Here is a 14,586-nt window from a genome sequence, read left to right as displayed (position 1 = left end):
TCAGATGCAGAGTATGTTCTGTTATTGGGGGGCTCAGATGCAGAGTATGTTCTGTTATTGGGGGCTGAGATGCAGAGTATGTTGTGTTATTGGGGGGCTCAGATGCAGAGTATGTTGTGTTATTGGGGGGCTCAGATGCAGAGTATGTTCTGTTATTGGGGGGCTCAGATGCAGAGTATGTTCTGTTATTGGGGGCTGAGATGCAGAGTATGTTCTGTTATTGGGGGGCTCAGATGCAGAGTATGTTCTGTTATTGGAGGCTGAGATGCAGAGTATGTTCTGTTATTGGGGGCTCAGATGCAGAGTATGTTCTGTTATTGGGGGGCTCAGATGCAGAGTATGTTCTGTTATTGGGGGCTGAGATGCAGAGTATGTTCTGTTATTGGGGGCTCAGATGCAGAGTATGTTCTGTTATTGGGGGCTCAGATGCAGAGTATGTTCTGTTATTGGGGGGCTGAGATGCAGAGTATGTTCTGTTATTGGGGGCTCAGATGCAGAGTATGTTCTGTCATTGGGGGGCTCAGATGCAGAGTATGTTCTGTTATTGGGGGCTGAGATGCAGAGTATGTTCTGGTATTGGGGGCTGAGATGCAGAGTATGTTCTGTTATTGGGGGCTCAGATGCAGAGTATGTTCTGTTATTGGGGGCTGAGATGCAGAGTATGTTCTGTTATTGGGGGCTCAGATGCAGAGTATGTTCTGTTATTGGGGGGCTCAGATGCAGTGTATGTTCTGTTATTGGGGGCTGAGATGCATAGTATGTTGTGTTATTGGGGGGCTCAGATGCAGAGTATGTTGTGTTATTGGGGGGCTCAGATGCAGAGTATGTTCTGTTATTGGGGGGCTCAGATGCAGAGTATGTTCTGTTATTGGGGGCTCAGATGCAGAGTATGTTCTGTTATTGGGGGGCTCAGATGCAGAGTATGTTCTGTTATTGGGGGGCTCAGATGCAGAGTATGTTCTGTTATTGGGGGGCTCAGATGCAGAGTATGTTCTATTATTGGGGGGCTCAGATGCAGTGTATCTTCTGTTATTGGGGGGCTCAGATGCAGAATATGTTCTGTTATTGGGGGACTGAGATGCAGAGTATGTTGTGTTATTGGGGGGCTCAGATGTAGTGTATCTTCTGTCATTGGGGGGCTGAGATGCCGTGATTATGACACAGGTGATGCCATCACTGATCAATGACAATGGCTTTTCTCTTGCAGTGATACCAGGCAATGAGGACAATCAGCTGGGATTTCATTTTACTTCATGTATAAATACAAACATGGAATCTTCATCATCAGCTGTTATTTAATCCTTTCTCATTGTTCTGTGCAGCCACAATACTGGAGCAGTGAGCAAACGAGGAGACACCGGGGAATGTTGTGCAAGCGCTAGATACACTGCACATTATCATGTATCACACTGCACATTATCATGTATCACACTGCACATTATCATGTATCACACTGCACATTATTATCTATCACACTGCACATTATTATGTATCACACTGCACATTATCATGTATCACACTGCACATTATTATCTATCACACTGCACATTATTATCTATCACACTGCACATTATTATGTATCACACTGCACATTATCATGTATCACACTGCACATTATCATGTATCACACTGCACATTATTATCTATCACACTGCACATTATTATGTATCACACTGCACATTATCATGTATCACACTGCACATTATCATGTATCACACTGCGCATTATTATGTATCACACTGCGCATTATTATGTATCACACTGCACATTATTATCTATCACACTGCACATTATTATCTATCACACTGCACATTATCATGTATCACACTGCACATTATTATCTATCACACTGCACATTATTATCTATCACACTGCACATTATTATCTATCACACTGCACATTATCATGTTTCACACTGCACATTATTATGTATCACACTGCACATTATTATGTATCACACTGCACATTATTATGTATCACACTGCACATTATCATGTATCACACTGCACATTATCATGTATCACACTGCACATTATCATGTATCACACTGCACATTATTATGTATCACACTGCACATTATCATGTATCACACTGCACATTATTATGTATCACACTGCACATTATTATGTATCACACTGCACATTATTATGTATCACACTGCACATTATCATGTATCACACTGCACATTATTATCTATCACACTGCACATTATCATGTATCACACTGCACATTATTATCTATCACACTGCACATTATTATCTATCACACTGCACATTATCATGTATCACACTGCACATTATTATGTATCACACTGCACATTATTATGTATCACACTGCACATTATTATGTATCACACTGCACATTATCATGTATCACACTGCACATTATTATCTATCACACTGCACATTATTATGTATCACACTGCACATTATTATGTATCACACTGCACATTATTATCTATCACACTGCACATTATTATCTATCACACTGCACATTATTATGTATCACACTGCACATTATTATGTATCACACTGCACATTATTATGTATCACACTGCACATTATTATGTATCACACTGCACATTATTATCTATCACACTGCACATTATTATCTATCACACTGCACATTATTATGTATCACACTGCACATTATTATCTATCACACTGCACATTATCATGTATCACACTGCACATTATTATGTATCACACTGCACATTATTATGTATCACACTGCACATTATTATGTATCACACTGCACATTATTATCTATCACACTGCACATTATTATCTATCACACTGCACATTATTATCTATCACACTGCACATTATCATGTATCACACTGCACATTATTATCTATCACACTGCACATTATCATGTATCACACTGCACATTATTATGTATCACACTGCACATTATTATGTATCACACTGCACATTATGATGTATCACACTGCACATTATCATGTATCACACTGCACATTATCATGTATCACACTGCACATTATCATGTATCACACTGCACATTATTATCTATCACACTGCACATTATTATCTATCACACTGCACATTATCATGTATCACACTGCACATTATTATGTATCACACTGCACATTATCATGTATCACACTGCACATTATTATCTATCACACTGCACATTATTATCTATCACACTGCACATTATCATGTATCACACTGCACATTATCACCAATCTGCTGCCTATTGTCCTGTAGTCCATTCCAACCTTTTGCAGGTCTACAATTTTGTCCCTGGTGTCCTTAGACAGCTCTTTGGTCTTGACCATGGTGGAGAGGTTGGAGTGTGATTGAGTGTGTGGACAGGTGTCTTTTATACAGGTAACGAGTTCAAACAGGTGCAATTAATGCAGGTAATGAGTGCAGAGTAGGAGGCTTCTTACAGAAAAACTATCAGGTCTGTGAGAGGCAGAATTGTCGCTGGTTGGTCGGTGATCAAATACTTATTTCCTGCAATAAAATGCAAATTAATGATGTAACAATCATACAATGTGATTCTCTGGATTATATTGTTAGATTCTGTCTCTCACAGGTGAAGTGACCTACGATAAAGATTACAGATCTCTCCATTCTGTGTAGGAGGGAAAACTTACAAAATCGGCAGCGTATCAAATACTTATTCTCCACACTGTAGATATATCAGTCAGAAAAATGGCAGCAGGTAATCTGGACTGATGAGTATGATTGGCTCCAAATTTCGCCTGTAGCCGAACAACAACCCCCAACATCCAACAGCCAATGTCATTAAGAATGAGGAGTCCTGGGAGTGATGATCCGACCCCACAGATCCCTGATCTCCCATCATCCCGTCTGTCTGGGATCACATGAAGACACAGAAGGATCCGCACAAGCCTCATACACAGAAGATCAGGGGGAAGTGCTCCAAGATGTTTGGAACAAGATCCTCCATAACCGGTGTACAAGTAACAAGAAGAAGTGACGGAGGTGACACCAGATACTGATGATGGAGGTGACGGGCGGTCACCAGATACTGATGATGGAGGTGACGGGCGGTCACCAGATACTGATGATGGAGGTGACGGGAGGGTACCAGATACTGATGATGGAGGTGACGGGTGGTCACCAGATACTGATGATGAAGGTGACGGGTGGTCACCAGATACTGATGATGGAGGTGACGGGCGTTCACCAGATACTGATGATGGAGGTGATGGGCGGTCACCAGATACTGATGATGGAAGCGACAGGTGGTCACCAGATACTGATGATGGAGGCGACAGGCGGTCACCAGATACTGATGATGGAGGTGACGGGTGGTCACCAGATACTGATGATGGAGGTGATGGGCAGTCACCAGATACTGATGATGGAAGCGACAGGTGGTCACCAGATACTGATGATGGAGGTGACGGGTGGTGGTCACCAGATACTGATGATGGAGGCGACAGGTGGTCACCAGATACTGATGATGGAGGCAACAGGCGGTCACCAGATACTGATGATGGAGGCGATGGGCGGTCACCAGATACTGATGATGGAGGCGACGGGCGGTCACCAGATACTGATGATGAAGGTGACGGGTGGTGGTCACCAGATACTGATGATGGAGGGGACGGGCGGTCACCAGATACTAATGATGGAGGCGACGGGCGGGTACCACATACTGATGATGGAGGCGACGGGCGATAACCAGATACTGACGATGGAGGTGATGGCCGGTCACCAGATACTGATGATGGAGGTGATGGCCGGTCACCAGATACTGATGATGGAGGTGATGGCCGGTCACCAGATACTGATGATGGAGGTGATGGCCCGTCACCAGATACTGATGATGGAGGTGATGGCCGGTCACCAGATTCTGATGGAATTTACATTTCTCTTCATTCAATTTACATTTTGATAATTTATAAAAATAAACTATCAACGCTATTTACTTTTGCACAGCATTGTGTATATATATAAAAATATATATATATAAAGTCGCTAGGATGCTGTATACACTGACCATGTGACGCTATGTGCACTAACTATATAATGTTATATACGCTGACTACATAATAATAATAATAATATTTTTATTTATATAGCGCCAACATATTCCGCAGCGCTTTACAGACATTATCATCACTGTCCCCATCGGGGCTCACAATCTACATCCTCTATCAGTCTATGGAATGTGGTAGGAAACCGGAGAACCCGGAGGAAACCCACGAAACACGGGGAGAACATACAAACTCCTTGCAGATGATGTCCTTGGTTGAATTTGAACCCAGGACTCCAGTGCTAGAAAAGCAACAGTGCTAACCACTGAGCCGCCATACAGTGCTAACCACTGAGCCGCCATACAGTGCTAACCACTGAGCCGCCATACAGTGCTAACCACTGAGCCGCCATACAGTGATAACCACTGAGCCGCCATACAGTGCTAACCACTGAGCCGCCATACAGTGCTAACCACTGAGCCACCACACAGTGCTAACCACTGAGCCACATTGCACATTATATACTGACTATAATGTTATATTCTGCCCACGAGACATGATATACCCTGACTACCTATCAGTAGATGCTCTGTGTGTAGTATTATATTATACTTACTGAAGGATATTATATATGCGGACTACATCATATATTTTACACTGACCACAGGACATTATATACATTGACCTCAGGATGTTCTTTACCTCCTGACATTAAAGATACTGACGGCATACTATTATCTACACGGACCCAGGGATATTATATGCACTCACTATGTAATGTATATACTGCGCTCATTTCATGGTATATACTGACCATGAAGTATAATATACATCCTGCAATACACGGCCTCCAGGATATAATGTATATTAGCCTCATATTCTATGCACTGGTCACATCTATATACAGAATTATACTACAAATATATGGAATTACATCTCCTGGATTCATTTATGGATGGACATTAATTACTAATTACAATTATACAACTACAGCAGAAAAGGTAAAAAAGGCTAAATCAAATATATTACCCATGTAACACAGAGAATGAGGGGACACCTGGGGGGAGTACATGGAATATACATATATAGTAGATGGCACATAGATCCAGAATGTACATAATAGACACATGATGTAAACCCTCATATATAATTCACCTAATATACCTAATAACTGACATATAATAATATGTAATACACCTAATATAAACCCTTATATATAATACACATAATATACATCATGAACAGTACTATATATGATGATTTATAATATAATCCGTGATATCTAGTATATAAAATAAATGATAACTCATCACATATAATACATGTAATAAGTAATATTATCTATCATGACATATAATGCAGATAGTAACCACCATCATGTATAAGATCCATCACATCACGGGCAGTGAGATCATCATTATTATTATTATTATTATTATCGCGATTATTCTGCAGTTTTCTTCCAGTTTCTGCATTTCTGTCCTTTTGCTGCGGACCCTCCTCTGTCAGCCAGGCGTAATAATTGGGGTCGATCATAGATCACGTGATCCCCAGGTTACAATGTTGCTGATTCCCCAGTTCTGACCTCCTGGGATCCAAAGTGAGAAAGGAGGGATACAATGTGATCATCGGTGGATTCTCCGTTTTGTAATCCGGATTATATTTCACTGTTCGCAATCTGCGTCTGTAATAAAAATCAGAGCAATGAATAATAAAACTGGATGATGACATAAGAGACTATTCACACACAGAAGCGGAGCCGGGATCGGGGGCAGCGCTTACAGGGCAGGAGCGTCTTCTGACAACCGGTCACAATGAAACAATGAAGAAATAACACTAAGGCTATGTGCCCACGATGCAGAAATGAAGCAGACATTTTCCTGAGCATTTCTGCATCTCCTTGGCGTTTTTTACATGCGTTTTTGATGCGTATTTGATGCGTTTTTCCACTGCACTGTATAGGCAAATCCACATGCAGAAACGCACAATTGGTCATGTCCGTATTTTTTCTGCGAGTAAAATCTGCGCACAAAAAATCCTGACCATGTGCACAGAACTTACAGAATGTCATAGGAAGTCATGGGATAAGGTATGCAATGCGTTTCTGGAGCGTTTCCGAGCTGCAAATACGCACCAAAAACGCATCGTGGGCACAAAGCCTAAGAAACGATACAAGAAGTAGAAAGATACACGGGATACACGGGATACACGGCGGCCAGGAGACGTCCGCGATTATTCTACATCTGTCTCTGCCGGTGATAATAATCTATTGCTGTCATCTACTATCACCATTATCCGCTCTGTGATAAAGATTCCAGGACAGAGACACAAACCGGCGACTGAGCAGTCACCGGCAGACAAATGGTTAATGAGCTGCAGCCCCCAGGAGCCCCCTCTTATCAGACACCAAAAGGTCACATAGATCTGATTGTAATCTCTCTCATATCTATCTATCTATATATATATATATATATATATATATATATATATGTGTCATATCCATCCATCTATCTATTATCTATCTATTACCTATCTATCTATTATCTATTATCCATTATCTATCTATTATCTATCTATTATCTATCATCTATCTATTATCTATTATCTATCTATTATCTATCTATTATCTATCTATTATCTATCATCTATCTATTATCTATCTATTATCTATCTATCATCTATCTATCTATTATCTATTATCTATCTATCATCTATCTATTATCTATCTATCATCTATCTATTATCTATCTATCATCTATCTATTATCTATCATCTATCTATCATCTATCTATTATCTATCATCTATCATCTATCTATTATCTATCTATCATCTATCTATTATCTATCTATCATCTATCTATTATCTATCATCTATCTATCATCTATCTATTATCTATCAATATATACATATTATCTATTATCTATCTATTATCTATCAATATATATATATATTATCTATTATCTATCTATTATCTATCTATCTATTATCTATCTATTATCTATTATCTATCTATCATCTATCTATTATCTATCATATAGTATCTATCTATTATCTATCATATAGTATCTATCTATTATCTATCTATTATCTATCTAAATATATGTATATAATCTATATATTATCTATTATCTATTTATATATATTATCTATTATCTATCTATTATCTATCATATATTATCTATTATCTATCTAAATATATGTATATAATCTATATATTATCTATTATCTATATATTATCTATTACCTATCTATTATCTATATTATATATTATCTATTTTATATCTATCTATTATCTATCTAAATATATGTATATAATCTATTTATTATCTATTATCTATATATATATATATTATCTAATATCTATCTATTATCTATATATTATCTATGTATTATCTACAGTATCTATTATCTATTTACTATTATCTATCTATATATATATATTATCTATTATCTATCTATTATCTATCTACTATCTATCTACATATATATATAATCTATATATTTTCTATTATCTATATCTGTCTATGTATCTGTATCTATCATCAGATAATTGTCGGTGGTTGTATATTTGTTGCTGGGGGCGTTTTACAATCTGAAGGGTTTTCGTTCAGATCGATCCTTTTTTAGGACATTGTATAATCTGAACCGATTTAGGTTTTTACACTTTTTAGACTTTGACATCAGGGGCAGAAATCAGTGAAGCCAGGAGTGCAGAGAGAGGGGCTGCAGAGAGAGCGGCTGCAGAGAGAGCGGCTGCAGAGAGAGGGGCTGCAGAGAGAGCGGCTGCAGAGAGAGCGACTGCAGAGAGAGCGGCTGCAGAGAGAGGGGCTGCAGAGAGAGAGCGGCTGCAGAGAGAGAGCGGCTGCAGAGAGAGAGCGGCTGCAGAGAGAGCGGCTGCAGAGAGAGGGGCTGCAGAGAGAGCGGCTGCAGAGAGAGCGGCTGCAGAGAGAGGGGCTGCAGAGAGAGGGGCTGCAGAGAGAGCGGCTGCAGAGAGAGAGCGACTGCAGAGAGAGCGGCTGCAGAGAGAGGGGCTGCAGAGAGAGCGGCTGCAGAGAGAGGGGCTGCAGAGAGAGCGGCTGCAGAGAGAGAGCGACTGCAGAGAGAGCGGCTGCAGAGAGAGGGGCTGCAGAGAGAGAGCGGCTGCAGAGAGAGAGCGGCTGCAGAGAGAGAGCGGCTGCAGAGAGAGCGGCTGCAGAGAGAGGGGCTGCAGAGAGAGCGGCTGCAGAGAGAGCGGCTGCAGAGAGAGCGGCTGCAGAGAGAGGGGCTGCAGAGAGAGAGCGACTGCAGAGAGAGCGGCTGCAGAGAGAGGGGCTGCAGAGAGAGAGCGGCTGCAGAGAGAGAGCGGCTGCAGAGAGAGCGGCTGCAGAGAGAGGGGCTGCAGAGAGAGCGGCTGCAGAGAGAGCGGCTGCAGAGAGAGGGGCTGCAGAGAGAGCGGCTGCAGAGAGAGGGGCTGCAGAGAGAGCGGCTGCAGAGAGAGAGCGGCTGCAGAGAGAGCGGCTGCAGAGAGAGCGGCTGCAGAGAGGGGCTGCAGAGAGAGCGGCTGCAGAGAGAGGGGCTGCAGAGAGAGAGCGACTGCAGAGAGAGCGGCTGCAGAGAGAGCGGCTGCAGAGAGAGAGCGGCTGCAGAGAGAGCGGCTGCAGAGAGAGGGGCTGCAGAGAGAGAGCGACTGCAGAGAGAGCGGCTGCAGAGAGAGAGTGGCTGCAGAGGCTGGCTGCTGTATACTATATACTCGCTGACTGCAAAATGGAGATGATATATTGTAATAAAGTGATTGCAAATTTGACACATAGTAATTATAATATGTAATGCGCACTGCACCATAGATACAGGGATTACATAATGTACAGAATATATTATCATTGCCAGGAATACATGGGCACAGACCTTCAGATACAGCGGCTATCTATTATATATACAGTCTACAGTGACTAGATACTATGTATACAGTGGCTATATACTATATATAGATTATATGGTGGCTATATACTATATATACAGTGTACAGTGACAATACACTATATATACAGAACACTAACTATGTACTATATATACAGTATACAGTGACTATATAATACAGTACATATAGAGAACACAGAGACTATATCCTATATATACAATGTTTGTGTTCCGTATTACTTCTATTGTGATGTGAGTATACACTGCACGGATACTGTATGGACATTGTATGTACACTGTATAGACACTATATAGACACTGTATGGACCCTGTATAGACATTGTATGGGCACTGTATGGACACTGTATGGACATTATATGGACACTATATAGACATTGTATGGACACTGTATGGACACTATATAGACACTGTATGGACACTGTATGGACATTATATGGACACTGCATGGACACTGTATGGACATTGTATGTACACTGTATAGACACTATATAGACACTGTATGGACCCTGTATAGACATTGTATGGGCACTGTATGGACACTGTATGGACATTATATGGACACTATATAGACATTGTATGGACACTGTATGGACACTATATAGACACTGTATGGACACTGTATGGACATTATATGGACACTGCATGGACACTGTATGGACATTGTATGGACACTATATAGACATTGTATGGACACTGTATGGACATTGTATGGACACTATATAGACATTGTATGGACACTGTATGGACATTGTATGGACACTATATAGACATTGTATGGACACTATATAGACACTGTATGGACACTGTATGGACATTATATGGACACTGCATGGACACTGTATGGACATTGTATGGACACTATATAGACATTGTATGGACATTGTATGTACACTATATAGACATTATATAGACATTGTATAGACATTGTATAGACATTGTATGGACACTGTATGGACACTGTATGGTCAGAGCTTGACTCCTGTCGCACACTGATTGTACAGATGTTACTTGTATCCTGTGATTGATGCGACCCGTTCTGTACATCAAATATACAACCACCTGCCGATATCAGGCCGATCACATTGTGTATAATGCCCGACGCTATATTATCATGTTACTCCTGGTGATGAGTACAGCGGCATCCTGAGACTTATAGTCCGTCAGTAACGTAATCACACAATGAACCTAACCTGGAGCCATTGTCATGTGTTATATCAGGGTGATTATGATATGGGGTCTAGTGACCACTGAGGGTCCTGTCATCACCACTGAAGTGTCTGTATCCAGGGGTCAGCAGCACCTAATGTAAACGTGCACCCCCCAGCCCCTGCATCAGATCAGTGTTAATGAGAAGCAGGGAGAGGAGAGGGGAGCAGGCCTGTCTGCTGTGTCCATGGGTGGTCTTCAGTCTGATAAACACAGGCCCCTCACAGAGCTGCAGTCTGCACCTATAGACATACACTGGGGCTCAGGTTACACTTAACTCCTCTGCAGTCTACTGCTCCACTTAAACAATTAGCTGCTGCACAGAAAGGGTCCTCTGTGTGCCCCCCACCATCCAAGAAAACACAATGCCCCCCCCAAAACACACAGAGAAACACCTCCCAATCCAATACACGAGTCAGTCATATTCTACACAGGAAATATTCAATTGGCCATCAAATAAACCAAAATATCAAAACAAACGAAAATAAGAACAAAGTATTATTATTATTAATATTATTATTATTAATACTATTATTATCCCCCCACCTACTGTCTCCTCCCCATCATCCTGTAGAATGTAAGCCCCCAGGGGCAGGGTCCTCCTCCCTCTGTACCAGTCTATCATTGTTAGTTCTTTACTGTAAGTGATATCTGTATCTGGTATGTAACCCCTTCTCATGTACAGCACCATGGCATCAATGGCTCTATATAAATAAATGATAATAATCATTATTATTATTATTACTACTACTATTTCACCTTAATTCTAGAAAGGAATGCAAAATAATAAGTATAACCAAATATACAGTATAATATAAGAATATAACATAAAACAAGAGAAATACATAGATAGATAACAGATAGATGACAGATTGATAATAGATAATAGATAGAAAGTAAACAGATAGATAAAGAGATAGATGACAGATAGATAGATAAATAATAGATAGAAGATCGATAGATGATAGATAGATAAAGAGAATACATAGATAATAGATAGATAATAGATAATATATAAATGATAGATAGATGATAGATAATAGATAATAGATAGATAATAGATAGATGATAGATAATAGATAGATGATAGATAGATAATAGATAGATAATATATAGATGATAGATAGATAATAGATAAAGAGATAGATGACAGATAGATAGATAAATAATAGATAGATGATAGATAATAAATAGATAATATATAGATAGATAGTAGACAGATAGATAAAGAGAATACATAGATAATAGATAGATAGATAGATAATAGATAGATAATATATAGATGATAGATAGATAGATAATAGATAGATAATAGATAGATAATAGATAAATAATAGATAGATAATAGATAATAGATAGATAGATAATAGATAGATAATAGATAATAGATAGATAATAGATAGATCATATATAGATGATAGATAGATAGATAATAGATAGATAATAGATAGATAATAGATGATAGATAATAGATAGATAGATAATAGATAGAAAATATATAGATAATAGATAGATAGATAATAGATAATAGGTAGATGATAGATAATAGATAATTCAATTATTATTACTTGTGATGCCCTTGTGGCTGCACCAGAGAGCAGTAGTGATATATATATATATATATATATATATATATATATATATATATATATATAAAATCTATCTATCTATCTATCTATATTATAACGTATTGGATATAATTACATAATGCAGCTGCCTTATCTCCATAATCCCCGCATAATCCCATAGTGTAGAAGTATCACGTATAATGCGCTATACTGGGGTCATGGCTCCATAAAATGCTGGATTTGGGGTCGGTGTCAGTGACCAGTGTTATGTGCTGTGTGATGATTAGTTTCCCTAACTAGAATAATTCATATTCGCCCCCAGGATCGGTGCAGATCACGTCCTGTACATCAGATGTGTCCAGTATTCCGCAGGTCACAGTCTCCATCACATTGCGCTATACGGAGATCAGAACCACTATTCAGTATAACGCTCTGTATATATATCCGGCATTATAGATAAGATTTTCCATGGATTGCCTAAAAGTAACAATATGCGATGCAAATTATATAAATATTCAGAGAAAGCTGGAGTGTTTTCTTATTTTATACTACATATAATCTCTCTCTCTCTATATATATATATGTGTGTATGTATATATATATATATATATACATACACACATATATATATATATAGAGAGAGAGATTTTATATATATATATATATATATATATATATATATATATAAAGTAAGTACGCACTCCAGCTTTCTCTGAATAGTTGTGTTTTTCATAGAATAATATCTGGAATCATCACAGAAATTAAATGAATGATGTAAGGAAAGTTAGATAATGGCCAGGGGTGAGCCAAGAGGAGGAATAATACAAAGAATATACTGGGAGAACAGATATATAGATAGAAATTGTGTTGCACAGGACATGTATTGCACACACTGCATACTATTTATATATTTGTGTGTTTATTTGACACTTTCTATGTCGTTGCATATTACAAGTTTTACATAAATATATATATATATCTTCCCCTCACATATGATCGGTATTATACACTTATTATTCATGTTCTGCTATATTCTGTGCTTCTTCCCTTACATATTTTATGCCTTCATTATATAATGTTTTTGTGTTATTATTTTGTATCATATCCATCTCTTGTGTTACTTCCACACTTTCTATGTCGCATATTCTCATATTAAGTTACATGCTATCCATGATATGTGTTATTATAACGGCTGTATATTATTTATTATACATGATACATGTTCTGATATATTGCACGCTAGTTTTGTTCTATATTGCTCAGGTTCTTGTCACACGTTGGTATTTTTCTGCTATATATTATACATAGTCTATATTACATATTATACATCTTGTCTTGAGTCAATCATTATACATTTTCGGCCACTCGTTATCCATATCCCACAGTGTATTTTAATACTATCCTCTTCTGCATATTAGAAAGACTAATGATACATTTTCTATGTCACTCATGTTCTATCTTGCATATCATATATGACCTATGTGACAGGTTATACGCGTTTTGTGCTGCTTCTTATACGCGTTTTATATTTATTTGAGATGTTACAATATATTCACGTTTTATATGATTGGAAAAATAAGTGAAGAACAAAAATAAACATTTATTCTCTTTTCTGCAGACAGAAAAGTTTTGTTCAATAATTAGTTGTTCCAGCTTTTTTACTTTTTCAATTAAATAAAATATAATAATAATAATAATAATAATAACAACAACCCTCATCATTGCTTCTCCGGGTTTTTGCAGTAGTCTTCCTCTCCATAAATGAAGATTCCGTTTTTATTGTAATTATATATTTTTATTTCTCAGGGATCTCACACTCAGCCGATTTCTAGGGTATAAGATCATGAATGGTCACATAGAGGTGCGCACATAGGGGGTCTCTGCAGACAGAATCCTTACCCCCTGCTGCCCCCATA

This window comes from Phyllobates terribilis, unplaced genomic scaffold, assembly GCF_046119375.1.
Source record: "Phyllobates terribilis strain yellow unplaced genomic scaffold, ASM4611937v1 Scaffold_14__1_contigs__length_39327217, whole genome shotgun sequence".
In the NCBI taxonomy this organism is placed as follows: domain Eukaryota; kingdom Metazoa; phylum Chordata; class Amphibia; order Anura; family Dendrobatidae; genus Phyllobates; species Phyllobates terribilis.
This window is presented reverse-complemented; position numbering follows the sequence as displayed.